The sequence below is a fragment of the Gadus macrocephalus genome, chromosome 2 (assembly GCF_031168955.1).
Source record: "Gadus macrocephalus chromosome 2, ASM3116895v1".
In the NCBI taxonomy this organism is placed as follows: Eukaryota; Metazoa; Chordata; class Actinopteri; order Gadiformes; family Gadidae; genus Gadus; species Gadus macrocephalus.
The window spans coordinates 13,481,283-13,498,335 of NC_082383.1; the positions used below are offsets into that span (position 1 = coordinate 13,481,283).

Sequence of the window (17,053 nt, forward strand, 5' to 3'; positions counted from 1 at the left end):
AGAAGAGATAAATGTAAAAAAATAAGGAAAACTGAACCTGAGGCAGAGCATACGGTAAATGGTGTATGATTTATGGTGTGTGGTGTGTGTTTGTCGAAAGGTCATGGGTTGGTGGGCTTGTTGACCAATATAAAGAGAGGTTTTAGGGCTTCTTAGTAATTAGCTTAGCTTGCTAGATACTGCTGCCTAACCAAGATACCGTTGAGTCTCTATGTGTGGCCTTGTAATCTTTGATACGGCGCAGACACACAAACAAACACACACACACAAAGTGGGAGTGAGTAGGATGATTTTATTTTATTTTATTAGTCTGTATTCGCCTATGTGTGTATGTTTTGATTTGTGTGTGTGTGTGTGTGTGTGTGTGTGTGTGTGTGTGTGTGTGTGTGTGTGTGTGTGTGTGTGTGTGTGTGTGTGTGTGTGTGTGTGTGTGTTTGTGCGCACACGTGTGCATGTAAAAATGCTAGCTGTGCCAGGGATGTGGTGGTGGCACAGCTACCGCATCGTACGTGTGAGAGAGAGAGAGAGAGAGAGAGAGAGAGAGAGAGAGAGAGAGAGAGAGAGAGAGAGAGAGAGAGAGAGAGAGAGAGAGAGAGAGTGTCTGTGTGCTGCGTGGGCGCCCTGCCCTTCTCTCTGCCCCTTGCATCTGCTCTCTCTGCTCACACATTCATCGGCAACATTTGGTGTTTCCTTTGCACGAGTAGAGCTTCTCTCTGAAACTGTTATCACAGTGATCATGGCCTGTTAGTCTGCAGTGCCATTAAGGTATATTCCTGAACTTAGTGTTCATTCATGGTAATCCGGCTCTGTATACGTATGGACTTGTTACTGTAAGTGTCAAGTTGGAATTTAATTGGGTATAAATATTTATGTTAATTTATGATTGGCCAGAGTATTGCCTCATTGATTTATGAATGCATGTGTTTGAGCTAAAATACTCAAAAAGAGTTGTAGGATATATTTCTCTTCTTCTTTTATTTAATTTGCAATTACACCAATTGTGCTGTACCATACTTGCAATGTTTATGCTACCCTTTTTGTACTGTTTGATGTGTTGGATGTACACTAATGACACACAGGTTTCTGTTTTTCAATTTAATAAAAAAAAGAATAACAGCTTACCAATGGCAACTTAAATGAAGCTAGGAAACAGATGAACAGTGGATTAAGACGCTGCTTTCCCTTCACTGCCAACACAAAATCAAACACTTTGGGATGAAAAAAAACAAAGAAATTTCCCCTTCGGTAACAGATAGGATTTAGGTAACAATAGAAAGAAAACACACAACATCTGAGAGCCAAAAGAAAATCAATTTAATGTGAACGTAATAATGATAACATCGTATTAACAGCAATGCTTCACAGGCAGACTGTGGCATATCAAACCAATATGGCCATGTTCAAAAGTGAATCAATGGCCCTACATGTATCTCTTCTGTAATCAATCATAAGATGTACAGCTTTACAGCATGAGCCTTTTTGTTTCAACTTGAGGATTACGTCCCAGCGTTAGCTTCAGGCAAATCAAAGCAACAACTGGAGGCAAATACGAACAGTAGGCTATACAAACTTCCAAACTATGTCATCTTGCTGTGCTGTTGAGTGGCCTTTTCTCTATTGTAGGTATGGATATGTGACTATGGTTTCTCATGTCCACTAGGGATGGGCATTTGAAGAAATTTTCTTGATCGAGCATCGCTAGAGTTATCGATCAATTATCGATTAATCATTAACTTTTTTCTATGTTTTTTTTCTAATGTTTTTATCAATGAAATCTTTATTCCAACAATAATGTATGGGCCAAAATTAATACAATACAGTTAACTTGAAGACCTACAACTGTTTAACAGTTTTAAAATAATAAATACAGACATTATAGGTTATAGGCCTATGCGGCGCTCGTAAAGTCCGAACAATGCGCCTACAGGCGCTCTTAAAGGTTTGGAAACGATTCAACAAGACTAAATCTGTAGCCTATTCCAATTACAATAAGTAGCGAACTTATCGGACAACAATAATCAAACAAAGGCAGTAGGCTAAAAGTGGGCATTAAACTGTATAACTGTTATGAAAAAAAGGGGGGGGGAAAGGCCGACATATAATGCCTGCAGCCGGCGCGCGGAAAAGGCTCGCAACAAAAAGATGAGCCACCCATTTACAAACAATTGCATGAACTAGTCTATCTAAAAGCAATACCTTATTGAACATATATAAGGCTGGACTTGTTGCTAAAATATCACAGTTTTGGCAAAATGTAACGACTCCAAGAGGCACCAAGCGGAGCGAGAGTCAACACATTAAGAAAGAAAAGAGCGACTCACATACGGTGGTGACTGTCCCTACTGTCCATAGCATACAGTAACTCCAGCCTACATATTTTTGTTTAGGAATATAAGCATGTTAACATGCTCGGGGGTCAGACGCGAACGCAGCCTTGTAACTGTCAGTCCAGCAGCAGAAAACACCCGCTCTGACGGGACCGAAGTTGCGGGGATGCAGAGGTATTGTCGCGCTAACTTTGACAGCCTGGGGAACCTTCTTCCATTCACTTTCCACCAGTCGGCAGGGTTATATTCAATTAAATGCTTCAAGACTCACAGTATGCAACACAACGTCCTTTTGATCGATAACAATATAAATTGATCGACGCATTTCTTAACGATCAATTATCGAGCATCGATTAATTATGCCCATCCCTAATGTCCACCTTATCAGAAATTGGGTACCAAGGATGAAAATGTGATTGTTTTAGTAGTTCTCAAGATCATTTAACTATATAGTGAAGTTAATGCTTAACGAACATGAGATGTACTTCATTTTATCCCTCAATTTAAATGCAGTTTGCAGCTAAATGTTATCCTTCTGCTCTATTTTCAATAACAATAGCTCTATAGAACTGGTAAGGACCCCCCCATCAAATGATGAAAAATATAAATAAAGTTTTAATCTGTGCGCACATATTAGGAAAGCGAGGGAACAGATTGGTAAAGCATGCTCACGGATTCGTAAACCATGTGCACAGCTTTTGCAATCTTCCCAGTGCTTGACCACGTATTTCAATGTTGGTCTTCATGATTTTTGAAGTGAAAAGCACTTACAATGCACAAAAAAGCTTTGAGAGTTCCAAACTCAAAATGTTATCAATACCCCTGATTTTACCATCATTAAATCTGCCCTTAAATTTACATAAATTGGATTTACTTGGAGTAAGTGTTCATTGCGGTCCACTGCAGGTCCATCTGATGAATCATGTGTATTTCAGATCCTTGCATATGTTGAATCTGTGGGTATGCTTAAAGAGCCCATGCCATTAAAATCACATTTTTCCTATTGTTTGTTAAATAACATAGGTCTGAATAAGTTTGTGAGCTGTGGTAAGTTTGAAATCTATGCCGTTTGTCTGCTGAATGCAATAGGCAATGAAAGGAAAAAGGCAGAAGAAATGAGCCGATCTGGATAAGGTGACACTGTGACGTAGCGTTGTCAAACTATTATTCATGGCCCTGCCCACTTGGTTGGTTCGTAACCACCCACAAGAATTCTGAAGGAGTCGTGATTGAGCTAGTGCTAAATGCTAATACGTGTACGGTAGTTGCTTAGTTCGTAGTAACAGACTAGTTACAGAATTTTGAATGCAATGGCAGAACGACATCGAAGTACATGAACTGCGACATGCTGCCTGCCGCCGGTTGCCGCGAGGCACCACCGCCGCGAAGCACCACCGCCCGGCTGCCGGCAGCAGGCAGCAGGCAGCGCGCGGTTCTGTCTACTACAGATTGATGTGGAAGTGGAAGAACCAGAGACGTCGGAGAACCCGACGAAGTCCTTTGTGATTCATTATATCGTCTGGACGTGCACACAGCTTTTGGCCGTGATAATATGTATTATTTGATATAGATATCTATGTATTATATGATATTATTTAGATATAGAGCTCCAGGACTGTAACGCAAGTGTTGTAGGCCTACACTTCCTTGTTATTTGGATAACCGTTCTGCTGTTGGTGTGATGGCGCATAACACGTCGGACTCTCGTCTCTGGTATTTCTACAACGAGACTCGTAGTGGGGGTTATCTCAGCCATGGCCCATGGTTGAGAATGAATTGGGGGAAAGGAATTTTGGCTTTGACTCCCTGAAGTAGGCATGAACCACGACATGGAGGAGAAAGGGATTGTTGACCGCGGTCGTCTCCCGCCGGAGCCTCGCTGCCGATGGACCACCGCCTCGGCTTCAGGAGGCGGTGATTAGCGCTGACCGCTGCCGAGGCGGCGGGAAGCAGGGCTCAAGCGGGATACATTCGCGGCCAACAATCCCCTTCTCCTCCATGTCGTGGTTCATGTACTTCAGGGAGTCAAAGCCAAAGTTCCTTTCCCAACAGCAGAACGGTTATCCAAATAACAAGGAAGTGTACAACACTTGCGTTACAGTCCTGGGGCTCTACATCTAAATAATATCATATAATACATAGATATCTATATCAAATAATACATATTATCACGGCCAAAAGCTGTGTGCACCTCCAGACGATATAATGAATCACAAAGGACTTCGTCGGGTTCTCCGACGTCTCTGGTTCTTCCACTTCCACATCAATCTGAAGAAGACGCGGTCGTTTGAGATTCATAATAGCCTATCGTCTGGAGGCTCACACAGCTTTTGGCCGTGATAATATATATTATATATTATATGATATAGATATCTATGTATAATATGGGTTTCTAAGAGCCATTGCGATACATCCACCGTAAACAGCGCATGGTACCGTGGCTATAAGCTGCTCAGGGCCAGGTGATAATATATATTATATGATATAGATATCTATGTATAATATGGGTTTCTAAGAGCCATTGTGATACATCCACCGTAAACAGAGCGCATGGTACCGTGGCTACAAGCTGCTCAGGGCCAGGTGATAATATATATTATATATTATATTATATAGATATCTATGTATAATATGGGTTTCTACGAGCCATTGCGATACATCCACCGTAAACAGAGCGCATGGTACTGTGGCTACAAGCTGCTCAGGGCCACACCCCCACCCCCCTCCTTGACCTGCCTTGACACGCCCACCGTAACCAGAGCGCATGGTACTGTGGCTACAAGCTGCTCAGGGCCACACCCCCACCCCCCTCCTTGACCTGCCTTGACACGCCCACCGAAACAGCGCGTTTGGGGGAAGCTCAATGTGCGACTGGTTCGGAGTGGCTGTAACTCTGCACCACGGCTGAATTTCGGGGACGTCTTTGAATACTGTGTTTGTGGCCCACTAATACCTATATTAAAGCATCCATAAAATAGCATGGCATGGGATCTTTAACCAATCTTTGTGCATGCTTTACTAATCCGTGCGCACAATTAACAGATCCGTTCGCACGTCTTCGCAGGTTAGACAAATGGGAATCATACCGGTGATAGCACCTTAAGTTTGCCGTGGAGCATGAATATCTTTTGAGGAACCAATATCTTTCTAACTTGAATAAAAAATACCACTTTCAACCACGCAGAACACTCAAGCAACAACCCAAACACATCGACAACTTAGAAAACCCACCCGGAACACCCTAAAAACCATACAGAAACACTTGCAACCATTTAAAATATCCTAGCAACCAACCATAAGACCCTAACAACCAACCATTACAACCTAGCAACCACCTTGAACACTATAGCCAGTGTTGGGCAAGTTACTTCAAAAGCGTAATGCATTATTTATTACTTGTTACTGTCATTTCAAAGTAATTAGTTACATTACAGTATTACTGTCTATGAATTGGAGGGCATTACACTAATTTTACATTACTTTTGCATTACTTTCACCAAAACAACAGGAAATATGGATTTGGTGTTCTCAATAGATCTTCTTGTGTTCAATGCAGCTCAGTACACAGCAGGAGGTGATGTGGTTGGCATAATGACTGAGCTAGGCTTAAGGCTAACAAATGTACAATATAATGGTCGTAGTTATGGCTCATGGTGCAATACATTTTATAATAGAAATACTGTATATTTAGGTATTGAAATCAATAGAGATTGTAAAAAAAAAAGTCATGACAAGATACACAACCCTTTTTACATTTCTATCCCTTTATTTTCTTTCATTCACAGAGAATTCATAGCATAATGAATGACATAGCGTCATAGCTAGACCTACATAATGGCTATGGCCATAGGTACCCCCCCCCCCCCGTCAACCACTCAGTGCAGCTTAAACTTGGGCAGTGAGACGGAAGCCAGTAGCGCAGCTTTGGATTCAATAGTTAGTGTGACAGACTGTTCTCTGTTTAGTCTGGAAAAGGAGGTGTGTCCCTCGTGAGTTGCCATAGGGGGGAAGTTCGGGGTAGTGTTACGGCTGATGTGTTGTGTGCTGTGGGTGTGTCTGAGATTTAGCTGAAGCGGAGTTGGCTGCTGAACACACTATCTTGTCTCCGGTCCCGTTCATTGTCTTCTATAATACTACAGTATAGGCGAACCCAGAACGCTCGGCTACAGTAGCATTCCCATCTCGCAAATGTAGAGTTCAACTCTGCTACCGCTGTCATCTTCTCCTCTAGCAGTAAGACGAAGTAAACATTTGCGCGTTTTTTTCTCCTCTGCGAATCTCGCGGTGTTGGCGAATTTGTATAAAAACTGCACCCCAGTAAATTTCGGGTTAAAAATGCATTGTAACGCGCGTTACTGAGATTTGTACCGAGTAAAATATTACCTTTTTTTTGTAATGCCTTACCGCGTTACAGCAAAAAGTGATACATTACAGTAATCACATTACTTTTGTAACGCGTTACTCCCAACACTGACTATAGCGATACAACAAAAAACGCCTAGCAACCATCCAGGACCCTAGCAATTGTGCAGAGCATCCTAGCAACAGTCCAAAACACCAAAGATGTAACATATAACACCCTTGCGGCCACAATCAACTATAGTGCGTCTGCAAGTTGAGGCGCACACGCACAAATCTCAGACTTCCTCACTCTGACCCAGAAATGTCTGATGCAGTGTCCCTGCGGAGCTGCTGAAGGAATCCAAGAGTTTCTACAGCCCTTTGACAGTTTACCTTAAGCCAAGTTCTGAATGTCGTGTTGTTGCGGTGTGATGATGTGTTGTTGTGTTGTGTAACCACACAACACAACAACACATCTGCACTCTGCAACAACACGACCTTTTCCACCACCACTTGCAGGCCTTCGCTTCTGTCAGCAGTACGATGTTTAATACCGAGGCTCCAACGTTCAACCAGTTGCACACTGCTTTTGCCAACCGCGCCAAAGCTAGGCTAATTGGCCGGTAAGCAGTTGACACTCCTGAATCAATTATTCATATTGCCATTTGTGTCGGTACCTCAAAGATAGCCCCAGCTCTGCCTGTCTTGCCGTTCTCACCTCTCACGACCGTGGGTGGAAAAAGGTGTAGAGTTGCACCCTCCATCTTCCCTCCTTCCAGCCGGCACAATGGGATCTTTTGTGTCCGCCCCTCACTTCGGGAGACTTGGTTGTTATTCATCCTCGGACACGTGCGCCCTCACGTTGGTGGACGGCACTTTTCCACCGCAGTGGGTCCAGATAACAATGGCTGTGAAAAGGAAAACGGGGACACACACAGGGTGCTGGCAGTTTTTATAACCATGGTCCCAGCAGACCACCCGGAGGACTAAGATGAAGGGTTTCCAACACCGGGGCCTTTACCTCGCTTGACCCTGCGATCCTACTCCTGTTTGTTTTACACTTCTCTGCACTGCCAACAGACCATTGCTGTGCCAAAGGACCTCCTCCAACACCGCCCCCCCCGCTGGTATTGGCTGGCTGATGTAAAAACTGAGATCAGACATGTTTCACAACATCTATTCATCCCTGTAAGAAGAGCAGCTGTTTAACCAATATCGATATCTATTTATTCTACTTCATTTAAGAATGCTCGGTTCTGATTGGCTGGGAGGGGTGCATTAATCCGGCATATTGCCCGCTGACTTGTCGGTTCTACTTGCTACTGACTGAGCACAGTAGATCAATACGCCGCTTGTAAAAATAAACCAAGGAGTGCATGTTTGATCGATCGTCATTAAAGCTGACTTGATACGAATGTAACAACTACGTTGTTAAACTAGTGAGATCAGATCCAGCCTTGTGTGGTTGCTATAGAAACGCGTTACCTACAGTTGAGCTAACGTTATTCACCGTAGTTCTAAAGGGAACTACTTTTCGAGGGAGATGAAATTAAACAGAGCATACATTTAATAAGCATGCAATACGAATAAGAAAAAGGCTAATTATTAAAGTATATGAATTGTTTTATTATGTTGGCCGGCGCGAAGTAGAATAAACGGAATAATCACCTCAAGGCAGGGCAATAAACACTTTGATATGCCCGGCTCGCGGAAGGTTACCGGTAAGCCGTCCACGAGCCGGGCATATCAAACTGTTTATTGCCCGGCCTCTCGGTGATTATTCCTTACATAATATATAGCTAATGAAGACGATACTATGATGAAGCTGCACTGTACAAATTATACTCAGCATTTAGTAAAACCCAACTTAATGTACCCCAAGTAAAATTAATAAAGACAAGATTAATATTCTGTCTCAAGGCCAGACAGGGGTACATTTTCTTGGTTACTCATTAAAATGTTCCTCAAATTGATTCACCTGTCACTTTAATATCATTGCTTTTGGAATATGCCTTTTTATTATTAATAAGCAAGAAAGACTCGGGAATGGGGAGGGATGTCTTGCAATTGCAAATGTAACTCGGACATACATTTCATGGATGCATGTCTGTCTGTCTGTCTGTCTGTCTGTCTGTCTGTCTGTCTGTCTGTCTGTCTGTCTGTCTGTCTGTCTGTCTGTCTGTCTGTCTGTCTGTCTGTCTGTCTGTCTGTCTGTCTGTCTGTCTGTCTGTCTGTCTGTCTGTCTGTCTGTCTGTCTGTCTGTGTATATATAATTATAAATGTTTGTGGGTGTGGGTTTGTGTATAATTGTGTTTTCCCACAAAACCTGCTCCAGGGATTTAAAGCACACAGACTAATCCATACCGGACAGAAACGATTGTGGCAAACATTTTACTTTAAAAATACAAACGTTTTTTGTACTAGAAATCTCCAAGCACATCCATGGGGCAGCAGCAGACAATAAACTGTAAATAGTATATAAATAGGAATCTTTTTCATTCCAAAGACTCTTCTTTGGAATGAAGCTTCCCGGAAGTCAATCATAGTGGGGTTGAAGGTTCCATATTTAACCAGCAGGTGTGTTGTTGAATAGCAATATCAAGCCGATTCAAAATCGACCCCATAGTTACATCACACATGGGAGTGTCCTCCCAGATGTCTGATGGATAGATCAGCCAATAGTAGTTGTTTCAGTCCACTGGGTAGGCTGGTAGCCTGATGTATGCATCTGGGTGGAGACGTACACGATTTTGAATAGCTTGGAATGGCTAAGCCACAGTCAGCCTGGTGGAAAAAGAGGTGCCCTTTTAAAAAACAGCATAAGGCTCCCTCATCCTCTGCTCCTCCATTCTTCACTATTCACCCCTTCTGTTCTGCTCCTTCAGCAGGTTTTTCTGCCTTCTCGGGGACTCTCCTGTCATCTCAAGGCTGACGCAACAATGGCCAACTAGGGACATAAGTCTTGCTCTTTTGTCGCCACGGCAGTTTTCTAGCCCTACGGACCCTAATGTGTGCAGTGGGTGTGCTCGTTCACGAAGAACACATCCTCACGTGGTCAGGGCGCACGTGGCATGTTGGTGCTCTAGCCTGACTGTGCTTCACACCACCAGCTCGGTGCTTTCTCAACCCAAAACCAAGGGACAGACCTTACTGCGACCTAAGATCATATATCAGACTTAATAATTTTTACTTTAAAATCAATGGTTTTACTGTTTGCATGTAATAATACTGGTCATATGCATCACAACCGATACCCATAGACATGTATGTATTCATAGATGATAATACTTCAATGTGAATATGTGTATGGGTATATGTTGTGATGTATATGCGGTGACGACATCATTGAGATAGTCATCTTCATGATATCATTGACGAATCCTACTTTATTTTGTCATCGATGCTCTCCCATGTGCGCCTGTGCGTTATCCACGTCTGTTGACATTTCTGTGTGGGTTTTGTGGGTTTTTGTGCACACAGCCGGGACACACGGACAGGCCGACCGCCGAGAAAGACGGAGGATGCGTGTGTCTGGGAGCCAGGGCTATAGCCGGGGATGTGACCTATGAGAGGAGAGGTTTAGTGTTTAATGTCACCATGGGGGGAGCCTCATGGGGACACCTGGGTGGGAGGGTGGGGTGGGGAGTGGTGATGGGGGGTGGTGAGGGGGGGGGGGGGGGATGTGTGGTCTTGCCTGCATACAAATCACTCTTCCTCCCTCCCCTCCTCGCTCACTCCAGAACCATTTTTTTTTCGTATTAGTTTCTGGCGTTAAACCTTTATTTATTTTGTCTTTTATGTGACGTTTCTCCGTCTACACTTTGATGCTTGGAACTTAAACACACTTCCCCCTCCCCCTGTCCCCCCACCATCTATGCCGCAGCCAAACTTGAGAGGATGTTGAAATAGAAGCTTGTTCCCCAATTCTTGTACAGGTCGGTGATGATACAAATAATCTAACAAAATGGAAAGAGTATCCACTCCCCTCTTTTTCGTCATTTTCACTCGCTTTGTCCTTGAAATCTCCAAGCACATCCATGGTTCAGCAGCAGCACAATAAACGGTATCTCGGAGTATAGAAATATGAATCTTTTTCATCACAAAGACTTCTGCTGCTTTTCCAGAGCTCAATCATAGTGGGCTTTAAGGGCCCCTATTTTACCACCAGGTGTGTTGTTGAATTACAGCCAATTCAAAATCAAACACAGAGTTACATCAAAACACACAGATGACAGAGACTCATCACAACTTTTGTCCTCTTCTCACCGTAAGTTATCGAGGTCATGTTCAGGCCCAGCACCCAAACAAAATAAAAGACAGGAAGGGAAAAAGGGACTCATGTAGCCTCAAGACAATGGGCAGATGATGATGTGTTAATGCCAACAGGGCTCTTCCTCTGAAGATATTTGGGTAGTGGTGTTTGTTATTGGGATGGGTGTGAGTGACTCTATCTGTCGGTCCCCAACCCCAAGGGGGTTTCCACAGCAAGCGTCATGCATTTCGCTGGTGGCGAGCATGATGACTAATGGTGACTAAGCATCTGTATGCGTTAGACATATTAGCCCCTGCTCCGAAATAGTAAATTACTGAGAATCAATGGAGCTGTGCTCTCATCCAATCTCATTCTCTGATACTGCGGGCCCAGGAGGGCTTGACCAATCAAAAGCCGTTTATTTAAAATTTGTCGTGACTAGAGAGAAGCTAAGGGGTGCTGGCAAGTTCTGAGTAAAGGGACGATGAAAGCTTTTGTCTTTACCCACTGTCTTTACCCACTGTCTTTCCTCTTTAGCTCTCACTCTCTCTTTGTACCTCTTACACTCTCTCTCTCTCTCTCTCTCTCTCTCTCTCTCTCTCTCTCTCTCTCTCTCTCTCTCTCTCTCTACCCCTCTGTACTAGGGCCCGACCGATATTGATTTTTGAGTGCCGATGCCGATGCCGATTATTTTCAGAGAAAAATTACGATTAGGATTTAATCGGCCGATTTAATATACCTTTAATATACCTTTGATACCTTAAATATACTTTAAACACTTTTGACGAATATGTGAATTGAATGCAGAACCTTTGAGTGTTTTAGAATACATTTACAGTCAAAAATGAGTGTAATGTAAAATGTAAAATAAATAACTAACTCCCAATGTGCTGCGCTCGTGAGCAGTGACTAACACGTGCGTGCTGAGCAGTATGGTCTCACCGTTAAAGTCTACAGTATAACAAATTAACATGGCCTGGGACCTAAAGAAAAACAGGCACAACATGCTCAAACAACGCGTCTTGTGTACATTGGTGAGGTGAGCGCGCAGCTGCCTGAGCGAGCGTGCTTTCATGTTGTATGGTAAAATTCAATCTCCTCTTTTTTACTCCAGCTAAAGTTGTTAGTTAGCAAGGCGAGTAGGAGCGCAATCTGCAGGATACTAATCGCAATAACATTTAAAATAAATAAATAAATAAATAAATCGGTTGGAATCTGCGTCTTTTTGGCCGATGCCGATTATTTTCAAAAAGGCTATAATCGGCCGATTAAATCGGCAGGCCGATAAATCGGTCGGGCCCTACTCTGTACCTCATCCTCGTAATGCATCCCTATCTTACTGACTTTCCCTGACTCTCTCCCTCTGAAACGATTCAAATAGGCAATTATTTAAGATTCCAGAGAACCTTGGCTCTGGTTTCTCGATGTTTGAACGTACATGCTGTACAGCCCACATACACTCTGTTGCTTTAGAAATTGGAAAAATGAGGAAAATGTTTCTCATACTTTTACTTGCTCTCGCCGCTCTCTCTCTCTCTCTCTCTCTCTCTCTCTCTCTCTCTCTCTCTCTCTCTCTCTCTCTCTTCTCTCTCTCTCTCTCTCTCTCTCTCTCTCTCTCTCTCTCTCTCTCTCTCTCTCTCTCTCTCTCTCTCTCTCTCTCTCTCTCTCTCTCTCTCTCTCCCTCTCTCTCTCTCCTCCCTCTCCGCCTCCGCCCCTCTCTCTCTCTGTATTCTATCTCTAAATGGCTCCATTTCCCATGCAAACCAAGCGGTGAAAATGAACATGCTGATGCAGGTTTAACTCCACTCACACTCTCTACCTCCCTCCATCCTTCCCTCACTCCCGCCTTCCCTCCATACCCTCAGTGGGGGGGCTTTCCCCAAACTGTCAGCCACTTGTGACTCAACCCACCCCCACATACATACACACGCACACACACTCACACATACACACACCCCCACACACACTCACACATACACAAACACACACACTAAAATGAGGATGACGACATTGAGGTGCAGGGAGCCCCCCTGGGAGGCATGATTTGGTTCTTTTTTTACATAATACACATAACGTACACACAAAACCCACTTTGAAACATGAATGCTCACAGTTGTAGAGCTATGGTTAAAACTCATTAACACTAAGTGCACCTGAAGAGCAGGTGAGAATCCTTGAGGTCAATTAAACAGAACAAGCCAGTACCTCCTGACTTTGAATTACCCATCCCAATGCGAGGCGTGTTTAGACGCCCATATAAATGCTGTTTGATTTGTTCTTTGTTACACAATACAACCACTTCTGACACATCATGTTCCTTCTGTTCCTCTTCACATCCCATGGTCCCCCCTCTCTCTCTCTCTCTCTTCTCTCTCTCTCTCTTCTCTCTCTCTCTCTCTCTCTCTCTCTCTCTCTCTCTCTCTCTCTCTCTCTCTCTCTCTCTCTCTCTCTCTCTCTCTCTCTCTCTCTCTCTCACTCCCTCCCTCGCCTTCTCTCTCCTCTCTCTCTCTCACACACAAATTTGCATTCACAATATAAGGTTTGCACACATAAACAAACACATATGTGTGCTTGAACTAAAACACATGTAAACACACATGAACATTTACACACATGTGTGCACATACACACTCATCACACATGTGCATACACAATTACATTTTTAACACTTAAACAAACACACACACACACCACACACACAAACACACACATACGTATTTTTTTATGTATTGTGCAAATACAAAGTAATTTGCACGAATATGCATACACAATATAACATTTGCGCACACACACGGACGCACAACCACACACCGAGGCACACACACCATGTCAGCAGTCTCATTAGGCCGTCCCCATAGCTTCCTCCTTGCCACCTGCTGACATCCAGTCATCGGTCAGTCTCATGTGAGTAGACAGGCAGATGAGACGATAGCCTCCTCTCTCGCTCTCTCTCTCTCTCTCTCTCTCTCTCTCTCTCTCTCTCTCTCTCTCTCTCTCTCTCTCTCTCTCTCTCTCTCTCTCTAAGGAAATCCATAACCCAGTTATACATCACTATGTATATATATATATATATATATATATATATATATTAATGCTGTCAAGCGATTAAATATTTAATCGTGATTAATCGCATTAATGCCATAGTTAACTCATGATTAATCGCAATTCTTTTTTCTATGCTAAATATCCCTTGATTTCTTTGTCCCATTAATTTTTCTCATTTGAATGCTCTTATCAACATGGAGAAGTACATCGGCTTGCCTTGTGCAAATGTTTTTATTGATAACAACATTAGCATATACTGATCAAAACAGGACGATAAAAAAAAAGCCTATAGTGCAATTGAATGATGAACCAACAAAGATACTGCTTTGAACATAGCAGTCAGGCTACTGCTTCTTTGTTTTGAGCCCAAAAAAAACAAAACGCCGTTAATAACGCGTTTAACTGACAGCTCTAATACATATATATATATATACTGTATATACATAACCTACATCTATTTACAGGGAGGGCATGAAAAGAAAAGCGACAAAGAGAAGCAAATACCGCTGTGCATTGCAGTAATTTTCATGGATGCATTTTTGTAATTGATGGTAGTCATTTGTGGAGTTTAGCTTCTCTCACACCCTCAATCTCTTTCTCTCTCTCTCTCTCTCTCTCTCTCTCTCTCTCTCTCTCTCTCTCTCTCTCTCTCTCTCTCTCTCTCTCTCTCCCTCTCTCTTTCTCTCCCTCTCTCTTTCTCAGTGACTTTCTCTCCCTCTCTCTCTCACTCTGCATATAGATGTACATGTCATGTAAGCCGAGGTCATAGTTCTGTTTCGTTAGAAGGCATAGGAGCCACTTCTTTTTCATCAGGGACATGCATCTCTCTCGCTCGCTCTCTCTCCCACTCTCTGTATCTCTCTTTCTCATACTCTCCTTGTACGTTAATCTCTCTCCCTGTCTCTAATATGTATTTCTGTATCTCTCTCTTGTACCAAACAAGGAGCCCTAGCTGTTGTCAGCTACTGTTACCTTGAATCTGCCCAGATCCCTCTAGCCCATAGGCCACTACTGCCTGAAATCGACAGTTTCAGTGGATCAAATGAAAGAGAGTGGCTGAACGCTTTGAAAGTTTGAGCTTGTGCAGATCTCTGCCTGGATTACAGGGTTATTTGTTGGGCAACATAGGGAGATGTTGCATATTCAGCAGCTGTTTACACGACAGCTGTGTTGGTTATGTAACCTGGGAAAAGTAAGCAGCGAGAATTAATGCACACACACCCACACACCCATCTTAACACACAAAAACACAGGCAGGCACACCCACCTGGCATCATTCTGTCCAAATATCAGTTGCTCGAGGATAAATGATACAACGCTCTACTCTTCTGGCCCTGTAGGGACATAAGTAGGCTTATTACCATATCTGAAACGCACGCACACACACACACACACACACACACACACACACACACACACACACACACACACACACACACACACACACACACACACACACACACACACACACACACACACACACACACACACACATGCTCAACCAGAAACACAAACACACACATTTTGCAGATTGCTTGTGAGGATTAGCTTGCAGAATTATCCTGTGCAGCGATGTGTTAATCTATCTCTCATGTGTACTCTATTGGGGCTCTTTCTTAATAACCCAGCATCGATCACATTAACGTTAATCTGTCGCTCATATGATGAACTCTGTGGGCCTTATTCACCTTGCAGCCATCTTTGTTCTAAAATGCAAGCTGGATGGGGAAACTGAATGCGAAATTCACATTCAGTTCCCCGAACCAAGCTACGTTTTTAGAGCCAAGATGGAACCAATAGGCCTGCTCTGTTACTGTAATAAAGCCAATAGGCTCTGCTATAGGAACACATTTCATCCATCTCTTTCATGAGCCGTTTTTGTTCTTGCCTGTCCTTTGGCTCTGATACAACCCATCACTGGTCCCCGTCAAATCAACACTGAGCTTGGCTGCCTCTTGACACACACGTACAGCGTGACACAATTGCATGTCCACTGTGTGAAGTACACAGTGGACAAGCCCCCTCACGCTGTATGTTTGTTTAATAGAGAGAAAGATGTATGGATAGATGGAGGGAAAGACAGGCAGATGGATAGATAGATAGAGAGAGAGAGAGAGAGAGAGAGAGAGAGAGAGAGAGAGAGAGAGAGTGAGAGAGAGAGAGAGAGAGAGAGAGAGAGAGAGAGAGAGAGAGAGAGAGAGAGAGAGAGAGAGAGAGAGAGAGAGAGAGAGAGAGAGAGATAGATAGATAGATAGATAGATAGATAGATATCTAGATAGATAGATAGATAGATAGATAGATAGATAGATAGATAGATAGATAGATAGATAGATAGATAGATAGATAGATAGATAGATAGATAGATGCTATACATTTCCATAGAGATGGAATTGTTTGTGTCTAACGTCTTGCCCCTGTCGTTGTGTAGAATTGATAAGGCCTTTGAGTTTAAGTAGTGGAAGTGATTGGAAGCATGCCTTGATGGTTCCGTTGTTTAGGGTTCCTGTTGTGTGTAGGGGAACAACAGGGTGTACACCTCCTCTGTGCTGTTTCTAAAGATAGTGCAACTTGTCCTTTTTCTTACGAAACCGCTCCCTGAGAAAGGGTTTACATCACACAGTGGCTGGAAAACATGGTTACGTGTTTCTGTGTGTGTGCGCACCGCGCTATTGTGTGTGTGTTTGTGTCTGTGTGTTTGTTTGTGTGTGTGTGTGTGTGTGCGTGCATGTGCGTGTGTCAGTATGTGCGCATGCATGTTTGTGTGTGTGTGTGTGTGTGTGTGTGTGTGTGTGTGTGTGTGTGTGTGTGTGTGTGTGTGTGTGTGCGTGCGTGCGTGCGTGCGTGCGTGTGTGTGTGTGTGTGTGTGTGCGTGCGTGCATGTGCGCGTGTTGGTATGTGCGCATGCATGTTTGTGTGTGTGTGTGTGCGACTGTATGTGTGTGTGTGTGTGTGTGTGTGTGTGTGTGTGTGTGTGGTGTGTGTGTGTGTGTGTGTGCAGGAATGGCAGAGATAGAGAAAGAGAGGGAAAGGGAGAAGATTAGATAGAGAGAGAGCAGGCCACCTGGGGGCTGTCCTCCATGGTTTCCGT

The 17,053-nt window shown here is 43.5% G+C and overlaps 1 protein-coding gene and 1 long non-coding RNA gene across 2 annotated transcripts in view; both read left to right on the forward strand.

Annotated features, from left to right (window-relative positions):
- LOC132450419 (protein kinase C alpha type-like) overlaps positions 1–17,053 on the forward strand; it is a 75,393-nt gene that overhangs the window by 41,095 nt on the left and 17,245 nt on the right. The gene's annotated exons all lie outside the window — the stretch shown is intronic.
- On the forward strand, positions 4,388–6,707 carry LOC132450424 (uncharacterized). The gene is made up of 2 exons (XR_009523830.1): positions 4,388–4,759; positions 5,003–6,707. It is a non-coding gene; the product is annotated as an uncharacterized LOC132450424 (long non-coding RNA).